The sequence below is a fragment of the Rhynchophorus ferrugineus genome, unplaced genomic scaffold (assembly GCF_030347505.1).
Source record: "Rhynchophorus ferrugineus isolate W39M unplaced genomic scaffold, kcgeb_rfMv2 rfM6, whole genome shotgun sequence".
Lineage (NCBI taxonomy): Eukaryota > Metazoa > Arthropoda > Insecta > Coleoptera > Curculionidae > Rhynchophorus > Rhynchophorus ferrugineus.
In genome coordinates this window covers 24,128,275-24,148,909 of record NW_027472585.1, presented here as the reverse complement: position 1 = coordinate 24,148,909, position 20,635 = coordinate 24,128,275, and positions in this window count along the sequence as shown.

Genomic DNA, 20,635 nt, shown 5'->3' with positions numbered 1-20,635 from the left:
CTTATCTATTGGCGATTTCGTTCCAATTCACATTCCAAGTAATATTCGGCATGCTAATTACATTGCCGGTAGCCAAATTACATTATCTCTTATAGTTTCCGAGATATGGACTATCGATAATTTACACCTTAGGCTCTGCTTCTAACTTGGGCCCAAATTGTAAAATTGTCTTATCTATTGGCGATTTCGTTCCAATTCACATTCGAAGTAATATTCGGCATGATAATTACATTGCCGGTTGCCAAATTGCATTATCTCTTATAGTTTCCGAGATATGGACTATCAATAATATACACCTTAGGCTCTGCTTGGGCCCAAATTGTAAAATGGTCTTATCTATCGGCGATTTCGTTCCAATTCACATTCCAAGTAATATTCGGCATGCTAATTACATTGCCGGTTGCCAAATTGCATTATCTCTTATAGTATCCGAGATATGGACTATCGATAATTTACACCTTAGGCTCTGCTTGGGCCCATATTGTAAAATGGTCTTATCTTTTGGCGATTTCGTTCCAATTCACACTCCAAGTAATATTCGGCATGCTAATTAAATTGCCGGTTGCCAAATTGCATTATCTCTTATAGTTTCCGAGATATGGACTATCGATAATTTACAACTTAGGCTCTGCTTGGGCCCAAATTGTAAAATGGTCTTATCTATTGGCGATTTCGTTCCAATTCACATTCCAAGTAATATTCGGCATGCTAATTACATTACCGGTTACCAAATTGCATTATCTCTTATAGTTTCCGAGATATGGACTATCGATAATTTACACCTTAGGCTCTGCTTCTAACTTGGGCCCAAATTGTAAAATGGTCTTATCTATTGACGATTTCGTTCCAATTCACATTCCAAGTAATATTCGGCATGCTCATTACATTTCCGGTTGCCAAATAGCATTATGTCTTATAGTTTCCGAGATATGGACTATCGATAATTTACACCTTAGGCTCTGCTTCTAACTTGGGCCCAAATTGTAAAATGGTCTTATCTTTTGGCGATTTCGTTCCAATTCACATTCCAAGTAATATTCGGCATGCTAATTACATTGCCGGATGCCAAATTGCATTACCTCTTATAGTTTCCGAGATATGGACTATCGAAAATTTACAACTTATGCTCTGCTTCTAACTTGGGCCCAAATTGTAAAACGGTCTTATCTATTGGCGATTTCGTTCCAATTCACATTCCAAGTAATATTCGGCATGCTAATTACATTAATGGTTACCAAATTGCATTATCTCTTATAGTTTCCGAGATATGGACTATCGATAATTTACACCTTAGGCTCTGCTTCTAACTTGAGCCCAAATTGTAAAATGGTCTTATCTAAGGGCGATTTCGTTCCAATTCACATTCCAAGTAATATTCGGCATGCTAATTACATTGCCGGTTGCCAAATTGCATTATCTCTTATAGTTTCCGAGATATGGACTATCGATAATTTACGCCTTAAGCTCTGCTTCTAACTTGTGCCCAAATTGTAAAATTGTCTTATCTATTGGCGATTTCGTTCCAATTCACATTCCAAGTAATATTCGGCATGCTAATTACATTGCCGGTTGCCAAATTGCATTATCTCTTATAGTTTCCGAGATATGGACTATCGATAATTTACACCTTAGGCTCTGCTTCTAACTTGGGCCCAAATTGTAAAATGGTCTTATCTATTGGCGATTTCGTTCCAATTCACATTCCAAGCAATATTCGGCATGCTAATTACATTGCCGGTTGCCAAATAGCATTATCTCTTATAGTTTCCGAGATATGAACTATCGGTAATTTACACCTTAGGCTCTGCTTCTAACTTGGGCCCAAATTGTAAAATGGTCTTATCTATTGACGATTTCGTTCCAATTCACATTCCAAGTAATATTCGGCATGCTCATTACATTTCCGGTTGCCAAATAGCATTATGTCTTACAGTTTCCGAGATATGGACTATCGATAATTTACACCTTAGGCTCTGCTTCTAACTTGGGCCCAAATTGTAAAATGGTCTTATCTTTTGGCGATTTCGTTCCAATTCACATTCCAAGTAATATTCGGCATGCTAATTACATTGCCGGATGCCAAATTGCATTACCTCTTATAGTTTCCGAGATATGGACTATCGAAAATTTACAACTTATGCTCTGCTTCTAACTTGGGCCCAAATTGTAAAACGGTCTTATCTATTGGCGATTTCGTTCCAATTCACATTCCAAGTAATATTCGGCATGCTAATTACATTAATGGTTACCAAATTGCATTATCTCTTATAGTTTCCGAGATATGGACTATCGATAATTTACACCTTAGGCTCTGCTTCTAACTTGAGCCCAAATTGTAAAATGGTCTTATCTAAGGGCGATTTCGTTCCAATTCACATTCCAAGTAATATTCGGCATGCTAATTACATTGCCGGTTGCCAAATTGCATTATCTCTTATAGTTTCCGAGATATGGACTATCGATAATTTACGCCTTAAGCTCTGCTTCTAACTTGTGCCCAAATTGTAAAATTGTCTTATCTATTGGCGATTTCGTTCCAATTCACATTCCAAGTAATATTCGGCATGCTAATTACATTGCCGGTTGCCAAATTGCATTATCTCTTATAGTTTCCGAGATATGGACTATCGATAATTTACACCTTAGGCTCTGCTTCTAACTTGGGCCCAAATTGTAAAATGGTCTTATCTATTGGCGATTTCGTTCCAATTCACATTCCAAGCAATATTCGGCATGCTAATTACATTGCCGGTTGCCAAATAGCATTATCTCTTATAGTTTCCGAGATATGAACTATCGGTAATTTACACCTTAGGCTCTGCTTCTAACTTGGGCCCAAATTGTAAAATGGTCTTATCTATTGACGATTTCGTTCCAATTCACATTCCAAGTAATATTCGGCATGCTAATTACATTGCCGGTTGCCAAATTGCATTATCTCTTATAGTTTTCGAGATATGGACTATCGATAATTTACAGCTTAGGCTCTGCTTGGGCCCAAATTGTAAAATGGTCTTATCTTTTGGCGATTTCGTTCCAATTCACATTCCAAGTAATATTCGGCATGCTAATTACGTTGCCGGTTGCCAAATTGCATTATTTCTTATAGCTTCCGAGATATGGACTATCGATAATTTACACCTTAGGCTCTGCTTCTAACTTGGGCCCAAATTGTAAAATGGTCTTATCTATTGGCGATTTCGTTCCAATACACATACCAAGTAATATTCGGCATGCTAATTACATTGCCGGTTGCCAAATTGCATTATCTCTTATAGTTTCCGAGATATGGACTGTCGAAAATTTACAACTTAGGCTCTGCTTCTAACTTGGGATCAAATTGTAAAATGGTCTTATCTATTGGCGATTTCGTTCCAATTCACATTCCAAGTAATATTCGGCATGCTAATTACATTGCCGGTTGCCAAATTGCATTATCTCTTATAGTTTCCGAGATATGGACTGTCGAAAATTTACAACTTAGGCTCTGCTTCTAATTTGGGCCCAAATTGTAAAATGGTCTTATCTTTTGGCGATTTCGTTCCAATTCACATTCCAAGTAATATTCGCCATGCTAATTACATTGCCGGTTGCCAAATTGCATTATCTCTTATAGTTTCCGAGATATGGACTATCGATAATTTACACCTTAGGCTCTGCTTCTAACTTGGGCCCAAATTGTAAAATGGTCTTATCTATTGGCGATTTCGTTCCAATTCACAATCCAAGTAATATTCGGCATGCTAATTACATTGCCGGTTGCCAAATTGCATTATCTCTTATAGTTTCCGAGATATGGACTATCGATAATTTACACCTTAGGCTCTGCTTGGGCCCAAATTGTGAAATGGTCTTATCTTTTGGCGATTTCGTTCCAATTCACATTCCAAGTAATATTCGGCATGCTAATTACATTGCCGGTTGCCAGATTGCATTATCTCTTATAGTTTACGAGATATGGACTATCGATAAATTACACCTTAGTCTCTGCTTCTAACTTGGGCCCAAATTGTAAAATGGTCTTATCTATTGACGATTTCGTTCCAATTCACATTCCAAGTAATATTCGGCATGCTAATTACGTTGCCGGTTGCCAAATTGCATTATCTCTTATAGTTTCCGAGATATGGACTGTCGAAAATTTACAACTTAGGCTTTGCTTCTAACTTGGGCCCAAATTGTAAAATGGTCTTATCTTTTGGCGATTTCGTACCAATTCACATTCCAAGTAATATTCGCCATGCTAATTACATTGCCGGTTGCCAAATTGCATTATCTCTTATAGTTTCCGAAATATGGACTATGGATAATCTACACCTTAGGCTCTGCTTGGGCCCAAATTGTAAAATGGTCTTATCTTTTGGCGATTTCGTTCCAATTCACATTCCACGTAATATTCGGCATGCTAATTACGTTGCCGGTTGCCAAATTGCATTATCTCTTATAGTTTCCGAGATATGGACTATCGATAATTTACACCTTAGGCTCTGCTTCTAACATGGGCCCAAATTGTAAAATGGTCTTATCTATTGGCGATTTCGTTCCAATTCACATTCCATGTAATATTCGGCATGCTAATTACGTTGCCGGTTGCCAAATTGCATTATCTCTTATAGTTTCCGAGATATGGACTATCGATAATTTACACCTTAGGCTCTGCTTCTAACTTGGGCCCAAATTGTAAAATGGTCTTATCTATTGGCGATTTCGTTCCAATTCAAATCCCAAGTAATATTCGGCATGCTAATTACATTGCCGGTTGCCAAATTGCATTATCTCTTATAGTTTCCGAGATATGGACTGTCGAAAATTTACAACTTAGGCTCTGCTTCTAACTTGGGCCCAAATTGTAAAATGGTCTTATCTTTTGGCGATTTCGTTCCAATTCACATTCCAAGTAATATTCGCCATGCTAATTACATTACCGGTTGCCAAATTGCATTATCTCTTATAGTTTCCGAGATATGGACAATCGATAACTTACAACCTAGGCCCTGCTTCTAACTTGGGCCCAAATTGTAAAATGGTCTTATCTATTGGCGAATTCGTTCCAAATCACATTCCAAGTAATATTCGGCATGCTAATTACATTGCCGGTTGCCAAATTGCATTATCTCTTATAGTTTCCGAGATATGGACTCTTGAAAATTTACAACTTAGGCTCTGCTTCTAACTTGGGCCCAAATTGTAAAATGGTCTTATCATTTGGCGATTTCGTTCCAATTCACATTCCAAGTAATATTCGCCATGCTAATTACATTGCCGGTTGCCAAATTGCATTATCTCTTATAGTTTCCGAGATATGGACTATCGATAATTTACACCTTAGGCTCTGCTTCTAACTTGGGCCCAAATTGTAAAATGGTCTTATCTATTATCGATTTCGTTCCAATTCACATTCCAAGTAATATTCGGCATGCTAATTACATTGCCGGTTGCCAGATTGCATTATCTCTTATAGTTTCCGAGATATGGACTATCTATAATTTACACCTTAGGCTCTGCTTCTAACTTGGGCCCAAATTGTAAAATGGTCTTATCTATTGGCGATTTCGTTCCAATTCACATTCCAAGTAATATTCGCCATTCTAACTACATTGCCGGTTTCCAAATTGCCTTATCTCTTATAGTTTCCGAGATATGGACTATCGATAATTTACACCTTAGGCTCTGCTTTTAACTTGGGCCCAAATTGTAAAATGGTCTTATCTATTGGCGATTTCGTTCCAATTCACATTCCAAGTAATATTCGGCATGCTAATTACATTGCCGGTTGCCAAATTGCATTATCTCTTATAGTTTCCGAGATATGGACTATCGATAATTTACACCTTAGGCTCTGCTTCTAACTTGGGCCCAAATTGTAAAATGGTCTTATCTTTTGGCGATTTCGTTCCAATTCACATTCCAAGTAATATTCGCCATTCTAATTACATTGCCGGTTGCCAAATTGCCTTATCTCTTATAGTTTCCGAGATATGGACTATCGATAATTTACACCTTAGGCTCTGCTTCTAACTTGGGCCCAAATTGTAAAATGGTCTTATCTATTGGCGATTTCGTTCCAATTCACATTCCAAGTAATATTCGGCATGCTAATTACATTGTCGGTTGCCAAATTGCATTATCTCTTATAGTTTCCGAGATATGGACTATCGATAATTTACACCTTTGGCTCTGCTTCTAACTTGGGCCCAAATTGTAAAATGGTCTTATCTATTGGCGATTTCGTTCCAATTCACATTCCAAGTAATATTCGGCATGCTAATTACATTGCCGGTTGCCAAATAGCATTATCTCTTATAGTTTCCGAGATATGAACTATCGGTAATTTACACCTTAGGCTCTGCTTCTAACTTGGGCCCAAATTGTAAAATGGTCTTATCTATTGACGATATCGTTCCAATTCACATTCCAAGTAATATTCGGCATGCTCATTACATTTCCAGTTGCCAAATTGCATTATCTCTTATAGTTTCCGAGATATGGACTATCGATAATTTACACCTTAGACTCTGCTTCTAACTTGGGTCCAAATTGTAAAATGGCCTTATCTATTGGCGATTTCGTTCCAATTCACATTCCAAGTAATATTCGGCATGCTAATTACATTGCCGGTAGCCAAATTACATTATCTCTTATAGTTTCCGAGATATGGACTATCGATAATTTACACCTTAGGCTCTGCTTCTAACTTGGGCCCAAATTGTAAAATTGTCTTATCTATTGGCGATTTCGTTCCAATTCACATTCCAAGTAATATTCGGCATGATAATTACATTGCCGGTTGCCAAATTGCATTATCTCTTATAGTTTCCGAGATATGGACTATCAATAATATACACTTTAGGCTCTGCTTGGGCCCAAATTGTAAAATGGTCTTATCTATCGGCGATTTCGTTCCAATTCACATTCCAAGTAATATTCGGCATGCTAATTACATTGCCGGTTGCCAAATTGCATTATCTCTTATAGTTTCCTAGATATGGACTATCGATAATTTACACCTTAGGCTCTGCTTGGGCCCATATTGTAAAATGGTCTTATCTTTTGGCGATTTTGTTCCAATTCACATTCCAAGTAATATTCGGCATGCTAATTAAATTGCCGGTTGCCAAATTGCATTATCTCTTATAGTTTCCGAGATATGGACTATCGATAATTTACAACTTAGGCTCTGCTTGGGCCCAAATTGTAAAATGGTCTTATCTATTGGCGATTTCGTTCCAATTTACATTCCAAGTAATATTCGGCATGCTAATTACATTACCGGTTACCAAATTGCATTATCTCTTATAGTTTCCGAGATATGGACTATCGATAATTTACACCTTAGGCTCTGCTTCTAACTTGGGCCCAAATTGTAAAATGGTCTTATCTATTGAAGATTTCGTTCCAATTCACATTCCAAGTAATATTCGGCATGCTCATTACATTTCCGGTTGCCAAATAGCATTATCTCTTATAGTTTCCGAGATATGGACTATCGATAATTTACACCTTAGGCTCTGCTTCTAACTTGGGCCCAAATTGTAAAATGGTCTTATCTTTTGGCGATTTCGTTCCAATTCACATTCCAAGTAATATTCGGCATGCTAATTACATTAATGGTTACCAAATTGCATTATCTCTTATAGTTTCCGAGATATGGACTATCGATAATTTACACCTTAGGCTCTGCTTCTAACTTGAGCCCAAATTGTAAAATGGTCTTATCTAAGGGCGATTTCGTTCCAATTCACATTCCAAGTAATATTCGGCATGCTAATTACATTGCCGGTTGCCAAATTGCATTATCTCTTATAGTTTCCGAGATATGGACTATCGATAATTTACACCTTAGGCTCTGCTTCTAACTTGGGCCCAAATTGTAAAATTGTCTTATCTATTGGCGATTTCGTTCCAATTCACATTCCAAGTAATATTCGGCATGCTAATAACATTGTCGGTTGCCAAATTGCATTATCTCTTATAGTTTCCGAGATATGGACTATCGATAATTTACACCTTAGGCTCTGCTTCTAACTTGGGCCCAAATTGTAAAATGGTCTTATCTATTGGCGATTTCGTTCCAATTCACATTCCAAGTAATATTCGGCATGCTAATTACATTGCCGGTTGCCAAATAGCATTATCTCTTATAGTTTCCGAGATATGAACTATCGGTAATTTACACCTTAGGCTCTGCTTCTAACTTGGGCCCAAATTGTAAAATGGTCTTATCTATTGACGATATCGTTCCAATTCACATTCCAAGTAATATTCGGCATGCTAATTACATTGCCGGTTGCCAAATTGCATTATCTCTTATAGTTTCCGAGATATGGACTATCGATAATTTACACCTTAGGCTCTGCTTCTAACTTGGGCCCAAATTGTAAAATTGTCTTATCTATTGGCGATTTCGTTCCAATTCACATTCCAAGTAATATTCGGCATGCTAATAACATTGTCGGTTGCCAAATTGCATTATCTCTTATAGTTTCCGAGATATGGACTATCGATAATTTACACCTTAGGCTCTGCTTCTAACTTGGGCCCAAATTGTAAAATTGTCTTATCTATTGGCGATTTCGTTCCAATTCACATTCCAAGTAATATTCGGCATGCTAATAACATTGTCGGTTGCCAAATTGCATTATCTCTTATAGTTTCCGAGATATGGACTATCGATAATTTACACCTTAGGCTCTGCTTCTAACTTGGGCCCAAATTGTAAAATTGTCTTATCTATTGGCGATTTCGTTCCAATTCACATTCCAAGTAATATTCGGCATGATAATTACATTGCCGGTTGCCAAATTGCATTATCTCTTATAGTTTCCGAGATATGGACTATCAATAATATACACTTTAGGCTCTGCTTGGGCCCAAATTGTAAAATGGTCTTATCTATCGGCGATTTCGTTCCAATTCACATTCCAAGTAATATTCGGCATGCTAATTACATTGCCGGTTGCCAAATTGCATTATCTCTTATAGTTTCCTAGATATGGACTATCGATAATTTACACCTTAGGCTCTGCTTGGGCCCATATTGTAAAATGGTCTTATCTTTTGGCGATTTCGTTCCAATTCACATTCCAAGTAATATTCGGCATGCTAATTAAATTGCCGGTTGCCAAATTGCATTATCTCTTATAGTTTCCGAGATATGGACTATCGATAATTTACAACTTAGGCTCTGCTTGGGCCCAAATTGTAAAATGGTCTTATCTATTGGCGATTTCGTTCCAATTTACATTCCAAGTAATATTCGGCATGCTAATTACATTACCGGTTACCAAATTGCATTATCTCTTATAGTTTCCGAGATATGGACTATCGATAATTTACACCTTAGGCTCTGCTTCTAACTTGGGCCCAAATTGTAAAATGGTCTTATCTATTGACGATTTCGTTCCAATTCACATTCCAAGTAATATTCGGCATGCTCATTACATTTCCGGTTGCCAAATAGCATTATCTCTTATAGTTTCCGAGATATGGACTATCGATAATTTACACCTTAGGCTCTGCTTCTAACTTGGGCCCAAATTGTAAAATGGTCTTATCTTTTGGCGATTTCGTTCCAATTCACATTCCAAGTAATATTCGGCATGCTAATTACATTGCCGGATGCCAAATTGCATTACCTCTTATAGTTTCCGAGATATGGACTATCGAAAATTTACAACTTATGCTCTGCTTCTAACTTGGGCCCAAATTGTAAAATGGTCTTATCTATTGGCGATTTCGTTCCAATTCACATTCCAAGTAATATTCGGCATGCTAATTACATTAATGGTTACCAAATTGCATTATCTCTTATAGTTTCCGAGATATGGACTATCGATAATTTACACCTTAGGCTCTGCTTCTAACTTGAGCCCAAATTGTAAAATGGTCTTATCTAAGGGCGATTTCGTTCCAATTCACATTCCAAGTAATATTCGGCATGCTAATTACATTGCCAGTTGCCAAATTGCATTATCTCTTATAGTTTCCGAGATATGGACTATCGATAATTTACGCCTTAGGCTCTGTTTCTAACTTGTGCCCAAATTGTAAAATTGTCTTATCTATTGGCGATTTCGTTCCAATTCACATTTCAAGTAATATTCGGCATGCTAACTACATTGCCGGTTGCCAAATTGCATTATCTCTTATAGTTTCCGAGATATGGACTATCGATAATTTACACCTTAGGCTCTGCTTCTAACTTGGGCCCAAATTGTAAAATTGTCTTATCTATTGGCGATTTCGTTCCAATTCACATTCCAAGTAATATTCGGCATGCTAATAACATTGTCGGTTGCCAAATTGCATTATCTCTTATAGTTTCCGAGATATGGACTATCGATAATTTACACCTTAGGCTCTGCTTCTAACTTGGGCCCAAATTGTAAAATGGTCTTATCTATTGGCGATTTCGTTCCAATTCACATTCCAAGTAATATTCGGCATGCTAATTACATTGCCGGTTGCCAAATAGCATTATCTCTTATAGTTTCCGAGATATGAACTATCGGTAATTTACACCTTAGGCTCTGCTTCTAACTTGGGCCCAAATTGTAAAATGGTCTTATCTATTGACGATTTCGTTCCAATTCACATTCCAAGTAATATTCGGCATGCTCATTACATTTCAAGTTGCCAAATTGCATTATCTCTTATAGTTTCCGAGATATGGACTATCGATAATTTACACCTTAGACTCTGCTTCTAACTTGGGTCCAAATTGTAAAATGGCCTTATCTATTGGCGATTTCGTTCCAATTCACATTCCAAATAATATTCGGCATGCTAATTACATTGCCGGTAGCCAAATTACATTATCTCTTATAGTTTCCGAGATATGGACTATCGATAATTTACACCTTAGGCTCTGCTTCTAACTTGGGCCCAAATTGTAAAATTGTCTTATCTATTGGCGATTTCGTTCCAATTCACATTCCAAGTAATATTCGGCATGATAATTACATTGCCGGTTGCCAAATTGCATTATCTCTTATAGTTTCCGAGATATGGACTATCAATAATATACACCTTAGGCTCTGCTTGGGCCCAAATTGTAAAATGGTCTTATCTATCGGCGATTTCGTTCCAATTCACATTCCAAGTAATATTCGGCATGCTAATTACATTGCCGGTTGCCAAATTGCATTATCTCTTATAGTTTCCGAGATATGGACTATCGATAATTTACACCTTAGGCTCTGCTTGGGCCCATATTGTAAAATGGTCTTATCTTTTGGCGATTTCGTTCCAATTCACATTCCAAGTAATATTCGGCATGCTAATTAAATTGCCGGTTGCCAAATTACATTATCTCTTATAGTTTCCGAGATATGGACTATCGATAATTTACAACTTAGGCTCTGCTTGGGCCCAAATTGTAAAATGGTTTATCTATTGGCGATTTCGTTCCAATTCACATTCCAAGTAATATTCGGCATGCTAATTACATTACCGGTTACCAAATTGCATTATCTCTTATAGTTTCCGAGATATGGACTATCGATAATTTACACCTTAGGCTCTGCTTCTAACTTGGGCCCAAATTGTAAAATGGTCTTATCTAAGGTTCGTTCCAATTCACATTCCAAGTAATATTCGGCATGCTAATTACATTGCCGGTTGCCAAATAGCATTATCTCTTATAGTTTCCGAGATATGAACTATCGGTAATTTACAGCTTAGGCTCTGCTTCTAACTTGGGCCCAAATTGTAAAATGGTCTTATCTATTGACGATTTCGTTCCAATTCACATTCCAAGTAATATTCGGCATGCTAATTATATTGCCGGTAGCCAAATTGCATTATCTCTTATAGTTTCCGAGATATGGACTATCGATAATTTACACCTTAGGCTCTGCTTCTAACTTGGGCCCAAATTGTAAAACGGTCTTATCTATTGGCGATTTCGTTCCAATTCACATTCCAAGTAATATTCGGCATGCTAATTACATTAATGGTTACCAAATTGCATTATCTCTTATAGTTTCCGAGATATGGACTATCGATAATTTACACCTTAGGCTCTGCTTCTAACTTGAGCCCAAATTGTAAAATGGTCTTATCTAAGGGCGATTTCGTTCCAATTCACATTCCAAGTAATATTCGGCATGCTAATTACATTGCCGGTTGCCAAATTGCATTATCTCTTATAGTTTCCGAGATATGGACTATCGATAATTTACGCCTTAAGCTCTGCTTCTAACTTGTGCCCAAATTGTAAAATTGTCTTATCTATTGGCGATTTCGTTCCAATTCACATTCCAAGTAATATTCGGCATGCTAATTACATTGCCGGTTGCCAAATTGCATTATCTCTTATAGTTTCCGAGATATGGACTATCGATAATTTACACCTTAGGCTCTGCTTCTAACTTGGGCCCAAATTGTAAAATGGTCTTATCTATTGGCGATTTCGTTCCAATTCACATTCCAAGCAATATTCGGCATGCTAATTACATTGCCGGTTGCCAAATAGCATTATCTCTTATAGTTTCCGAGATATGAACTATCGGTAATTTACACCTTAGGCTCTGCTTCTAACTTGGGCCCAAATTGTAAAATGGTCTTATCTATTGACGATTTCGTTCCAATTCACATTCCAAGTAATATTCGGCATGCTCATTACATTTCCAGTTGCCAAATTGCATTATCTCTTATAGTTTCCGAGATATGGACTATCGATAATTTACACCTTAGGCTCTGCTTCTAACTTGGGCCCAAATTGTAAAATGGCCTTATCTATTGACGATTTCGTTATAATTCACATTCCAAGTAATATTCGGCATGATAATTACATTGCCGGTTGCCAAATTGCATTATCTCTTATAGTTTCCGAGATATGGACTATCAATAATTTACACCTTAGGCTCTGCTTCTTGCTTGGGCCCAAATTGTAAAATGGTCTTATCTATCGGCGATTTCGTTCCAATTCACATTCCAAGTAATATTCGGCATGCTAATTACATTGCCGGTTGCCAAATTGCATTATCTCTTATAGTTTCCGAGATATGGACTATCGATAATTTACGCCTTAGGCTCTGCTTCTAACTTGTGCCCAAATTGTAAAATTGTCTTATCTATTGGCGATTTCGTTCCAATTCACATTCCAAGTAATATTCGGCATGCTAATTACATTGCCGGTTGCCAAATTGCATTATCTCTTATAGTTTCCGAGATATGGACTATCGATAATTTACACCTTAGGCTCTGCTTCTAACTTGGGCCCAAATTGTAAAATGGTCTTATCTATTGGCGATTTCGTTCCAATTCACATTCCAAGTAATATTCGGCATGCTAATTACATTGTTGGTTGCCAAATTGCATTATCTCTTATAGTTTCCGAGATATGGACTATCGATAATTTACACCTTAGGCTCTGCTTCTAACTTGGGCCCAAATTGTGAAATGGTCTTATCTATTGGCGATTTCGTTCCAATTCACATTCCAAGTAATATTCGGCATGCTAATTACATTGCCGGTTGCCAAATAGCATTATCTCTTATAGTTTCCGAGATATGAACTATCGGTAATTTACACCTTAGGCTCTGCTTCTAACTTGGGCCCAAATTGTAAAATGGTCTTATCTATTGACGATTTCGTTCCAATTCACATTCCAAGTAATATTCGGCATGCTAATTACATTGCCGTTTGCCAAAATGCATTATCTCTTATGGTTTCCGAGATATGGAGTATCCAAAATTTACACCTTAGGCTTTGCTTCTAGCTTGGGCCCCAATTGTAAAATGGTCCTATGAATTGGCGATTACATTCCAATTCTCACTCCAAGTAATATTCGACATGCTAATTACATTGCCGATTGCCAAATTGCATTATCTTTTATGGTTTCCGAGATATGGGGTATCGAAATTTTGCAATTTGGCTCTTCCTCTAACTGGGGACAAAATTGTAAAATGGTCTTATGAATTGGCGATTTCGTTCCTATTCACATTCCAAGTAATATTCGAAATGCTAATTACATTGCCGTTTGCCAAATTACATTATCTCTTATGGTTTCCGAGATATGGAGTATCGAAATTTTACAATTTGGCTCTTCCTCTAACTGCGCCTAAAATTGTAAAATGGTCTTATGTATAGGCGATTTCGTTCCAATTCTCACACCAACTAATATTCGGCATGCTAAATACATTGCCGATTGCCAAATTGCATTATCTCTTATAGCTTCCGAGACTTGGACTATCGAATATTTACACTTTAGGCTCTGCTTCTAACTGCGCCTAAAATTGTAAAATGGTCTTATGTATAGGCGATTTCGTTCCAATACTCACTCCAAGTAATATTCGGCATGCTAATTACATTGCAGATTGCCAAATTGCATTATCCCTTATAGTTTCCGAGATATGGACTATCGAATATTTACAACTTAGGCTCTGCTTCTAACTTGAGCCCAAATTGTAAAATGGTCTAATGAATTGGCGATTTCGTTCCAATTCACATTCCAAGTAATATTCGGAATGCTAATTACATTTCCCATTACCAAATTGCATTATCCCTTATGGTTTCCGAGATATGGACTATCGAATATTTACATCTTAGGCTCTGCTTCTAACTGCGCCTAAAATTGTAAAATGGTCTTATGTATAGGCGATTTCGTTCCTATTCTCACTCCAAGTAATATTCGGCATGCTAAATATATTGCCGATTGCCAAATTGCATTATCTCTTATAGCTTCCGAGATATGGACTGTCGAATATTTACACTTTAGGCTCTGCTTCTAACTGCGCCTAAAATTGTAAAATGGTCTTATGTATAGGCGATTTCGTTCCAATTCACACTCCAAGTAATATTCGGCATGCTAATTACATTGCCAATTGCCAAATTGCATTATCTCTTATAGCTTCCGAGATATGGACTATCGAATAATTACACCTTAGGCTCTTCTTCTAACTGCGCCTAAATTTGTAAAATGGTCTTATGAATTGGCGATTTCATTCCAATTCACACTCCAAGTAATATTCGGCATGCTAATTACATTGCCGATTGCCAAATTGCATTATCTCTTATAGCTTCCGAGATATGGACTATCGAATATTTTCAACTTAGGCTCTGCTTCTAACTTGGGCCCAAATTGTAAAATGGTCTAATGAATTGGCGATTTCGTTCCAATTCACACTCCAAGTAATATTCGGCATGCTAATTACATTGCCGATTGCCAAGTTGCATTATCTCTTATGGGTTCCGAGATATGGAGTATCGAAATTTTACAATGTAGCTCTACCTCTAACTAGTGCCAAAATTGTAAAATGGTCTTATGTATTGGCGATTTCGTTCCAATTCACATTCCAAGTAATATTCGGCATGCTAATTACATTGCCGATTGCCAAATTGCATTATCTCTTATAGTTTCCGAGATATGGACTATCGAAAATTTACACCTTAAGCTCTGCTTCTAACTGGGGCCCAAATTGTAAAATGGTCTTATGAATTGGCGATTTCGTTCCAATTCACATTCCAAGTAATATTCGGCATGCTAATTACATTGCCGGTTGCCAAATTGCATTATCTCTTATAGTTTCCGAGATATGGACTATCGATAATTTACACCTTAGGCTCTGCTTCTAACTTGGGCCCAAATTGTAAAATGGTCTTATCTATTGGCGATTTCGTTCCAATTCACATTCCAAGTAATATTCGGCATGCTAATTACATTGCCGGTTGCCAAATAGCATTATCTCTTATAGTTTCCGAGATATGGACTATCGATAATTTACACCTTAGGCTCTGCTTCTAACTTGGGCCCAAATTGTAAAATGGTCTTATCTATTGGCGATTTCGTTCCAATTCACATTCCAAGTAATATTCGGCATGCTAATTACATTGCCGGTTGCCAAATAGCATTATCTCTTATAGTTTCCGAGATATGAACTATCGGTAATTTACAGCTTAGGCTCTGCTTCTAACTTGGGCCCAAATTGTAAAATGGTCTTATCTATTGACGATTTCGTTCCAATTCACATTCCAAGTAATATTCGGCATGCTCATTACATTTCCAGTTGCCAAATTGCATTATCTCTTATAGTTTCCGAGATATGGACTATCGATAATTTACACCTTAGGCTCTGCTTCTAACTTGGGCCCAAATTGTAAAATGGTCTTATCTATTGACGATTTCGTTATAATTCACATTCCAAGTAATATTCGGCATGATAATTACATTGCCGGTTGCCAAATTGCATTATCTCTTATAGTTTCCGAGATATGGACTATCAATAATTTACACCTTAGGCTCTGCTTCTTGCTTGGGCCCAAATTGTAAAATGGTCTTATCTATCGGCGATTTCGTTCCAATTCACATTCCAAGTAATATTCGGCATGCTAATTACATTGCCGGTTGCCAAATTGCATTATCTCTTATAGTTTCCGAGATATGGACTATCGATAATTTACGCCTTAGGCTCTGCTTCTAACTTGTGCCCAAATTGTAAAATTGTCTTATCTATTGGCGATTTCGTTCCAATTCACATTCCAAGTAATATTCGGCATGCTAATTACATTGCCGGTTGCCAAATTGCATTATCTCTTATAGTTTCTGAGATATGGACTATCGATAATTTACACCTTAGGCTCTGCTTCTAACTTGGGCCCAAATTGTAAAATGGTCTTATCTATTGGCGATTTCGTTCCAATTCACATTCCAAGTAATATTCGGCATGCTAATTACATTGTCGGTTGCCAAATTGCATTATCTCTTATAGTTTCCGAGATATGGACTATCGATAATTTACACATTAGGCTCTGCTTCTAACTTGGGCCCAAATTGTAAAATGGTCTTATCTATTGGCGATTTCGTTCCAATTCACATTCCAAGTAATATTCGGCATGCTAATTACATTGCCGGTTGCCAAATAGCATTATCTCTTATAGTTTCCGAGATATGAACTATCGGTAATTTACACCTTAGGCTCTGCTTCTAACTTGGGCCCAAATTGTAAAATGGTCTTATCTATAGGCGATTTCGTTCCAATTCACATTCCAAGTAATATTCGAAATGCTAATTACATTGCCGTTTGCCAAAATGCATTATCTCTTATGGTTTCCGAGATATGGAGTATCCAAAATTTACACCTTAGGCTTTGCTTCTAGCTTGGGCCCCAATTGTAAAATGGTCCTATGAATTGGCGATTACATTCCAATTCTCACTCCAAGTAATATTCGACATGCTAATTACATTGCCGATTGCCAAATTGCATTATCTTTTATGGTTTCCGAGATATGGGGTATCGAAATTTTGCAATTTGGCTCTTCCTCTAACTGGGGACAAAATTGTAAAATGGTCTTATGAATTGGCGATTTCGTTCCTATTCACATTCCAAGTAATATTCGAAATGCTAATTACATTGCCGTTTGCCAAATTGCATTATCTCTTATGGTTTCCGAGATATGGAGTATCGAAATTTTACAATTTGGTTCTTCCTCTAACTGCGCCTAAAATTGTAAAATGGTCTTATGTATAGGCGATTTCGTTCCAATTCTCACACCAAGTAATATTCGGCATGCTAAATACATTGCCGATTGCCAAATTGCATTATCTCTTATAGCTTCCGAGATTTGGACTATCGAATATTTACACTTTAGGCTCTGCTTCTAACTGCGCCTAAAATTGTAAAATGGTCTTATGTATAGGCGATTTCGTTCCAATACTCACTCCAAGTAATATTCGGCATGCTAATTACATTGCAGATTGCCAAATTGCATTATCTCTTATAGTTTCCGAGATATGGACTATCGAATATTTACAACTTAGGCTCTGCTTCTAACTTGAGCCCAAATTGTAAAATGGTCTAATGAATTGGCGATTTCGTTCCAATTCACATTCCAAGTAATATTCGGAATGCTAATTACATTGCCCATTACCAAATTGCATTATCCCTTATGGTTTCCGAGATATGGACTATCGAATATTTACATCTTAGGCTCTGCTTCTAACTGCGCCTAAAATTGTAATATGGTCTTATGTATAGGCGATTTCGTTCCTATTCTCACTCCAAGTAATATTCGGCATGCTAAATATATTGCCGATTGCCAAATTGCATTATCTCTTATAGCTTCCGAGATATGGACTGTCGAATATTTACACTTTAGGCTCTGCTTCTAACTGCGCCTAAAATTGTAAAATGGTCTTATGTATAGGCGATTTCGTTCCAATTCTCACTCCAAGTAATATTCGGCATGCTAATTACATTGCCAATTGCCAAATTGCATTATCTCTTATAGCTTCCGAGATATGGACTATCGAATAATTACACCTTAGGCTCTTCTTCTAACTGCGCCTAAATTTGTAAAATGGTCTTATGAATTGGCGATTTCGTTCCAATTCACACTCCAAGTAATATTCGGCATGCTAATTACATTGCCGATTGCCAAATTGCATTATCTCTTATAGCTTCCGAGATATGGACTATCGAATATTTTCAACTTAGGCTCTGCTTCTAACTTGGGCCCAAATTGTAAAATGGTCTAATGAATTGGCGATTTCGTTCCAATTCACACTCCAAGTAATATTCGGCATGCTAATTACATTGCCGATTGCCAAGTTGCATTATCTCTTATGGTTTCCGAGATATGGAGTATCGAAATTTTACAATGTAGCTCTACCTCTAACTAGTGCCAAAATTGTAAAATGGTCTTATGTATTGGCGATTTCGTTCCAATTCACATTCCAAGTAATATTCGGCATGCTAATTACATTGCCGATTGCCAAATTGCATTATCTCTTATAGTTTCCGAGATATGGACTATCGAAAATTTACACCTTAAGCTCTGCTTCTAACTGGGGCCCAAATTGTAAAATGGTCTTATGAATTGGCGATTTCGTTCCAATTCACATTCCAAGTAATATTGGGCATGCTAATTACATTGCCGGTTGCCAAATTGCATTATCTCTTATAGTTTCCGAGATATGGACTATCGATAATTTACACCTTAGGCTCTGCTTCTAACTTGGGCCCAAATTGTAAAATGGTCTTATCTATTGGCGATTTCGTTCCAATTCACATTCCAAGTAATATACGGCATGCTAATTACATTGCCGGTTGCCAAATAGCATTATCTCTTATAGTTTCCGAGATATGGACTATCGATAATTTACACCTTAGGCTCTGCTTCTAACTTGGGCCCAAATTGTAAAATGGTCTTATCTATTGGCGATTTCGTTCCAATTCACATTCCAAGTAATATTCGGCATGCTAATTACATTGCCGGTTGCCAAATAGCATTATCTCTTATAGTTTCCGAGATATGAACTATCGGTAATTTACACCTTAGGCTCTGCTTCTAACTTGGGCCCAAATTGTAAAATGGTCTTATCTATTGACGATTTCGTTCCAATTCACATTCCAAGTAATATTCGGCATGCTCATTACATTTCCAGTTGCCAAATTGCATTATCTCTTATAGTTTCCGAGATATGGACTATCGATAATTTACACCTTAGGCTCTGCTTCTAACTTGGGCCCAAATTGTAAAATGGTCTTATCTATTGACGATTTCGTTATAATTCACATTCCAAGTAATATTCGGCATGATAATTACATTGCCGGTTGCCAAATTGCATTATCTCTTATAGTTTCCGAGATATGGACTATCAATAATTTACACCTTAGGCTCTGCTTCTTGCTTGGGCCCAAATTGTAAAATGGTCTTATCTATCGGCGATTTCGTTCCAATTCACATTCCAAGTAATATTCGGCATGCTAATTACATTGCCGGTTGCCAAATTGCATTATCTCTTATAGTTTCCGAGATATGGACTATCGATAATTAACGCCTTAGGCTCTGCTTCTAACTTGTGCCCAAATTGTAAAATTGTCTTATCTATTGTCGATTTCGTTCCAATTCACATTCCAAGTAATATTCGGCATGCTAATTACATTGCCGGTTGCCAAATTGCATTATCTCTTATAGTTTCTGAGATATGGACTATCGATAATTTACACCTTAGGCTCTGCTTCTAACTTGGGCCCAAATTGTAAAATGGTCTTATCTATTGGCGATTTCGTTCCAATTCACATTCCAAGTAATATTCGGCATGCTAATTACATTGTCGGTTGCCAAATTGCATTATCTCTTATAGTTTCCGAGATATGGACTATCGATAATTTACACCTTAGGCTCTGCTTCTAACTTGGGCCCAAATTGTAAAATGGTCTTATCTATTGGCGATTTCGTTCCAATTCACATTCCAAGTAATATTCGGCATGCTAATTACATTGCCGGTTGCCAAATAGCATTATCTCTTATAGTTTCCGAGATATGAACTATCGGTAATTTACACCTTAGGCTCTGCTTCTAACTTGGGCCCAAATTGTAAAATGGTCTTATCTATTGACGATTTCGTTCCAATTCACATTCCAAGTAATATTCGGCATGCTAATTACATTGCCGTTTGCCAAAATGCATTATCTCTTATGGTTTCCGAGATATGGAGTATCCAAAATTTACACCTTAGGCTTTGCTTCTAGCTTGGGCCCCAATTGTAAAATGGTCCTATGAATTGGCGATTACATTCCAATTCTCACTCCAAGTAATATTCGACATGCTAATTACATTGCCGATTGCCAAATTGCATTATCTTTTATGGTTTCCGAGATATGGGGTATCGAAATTTTGCAATTTGGCT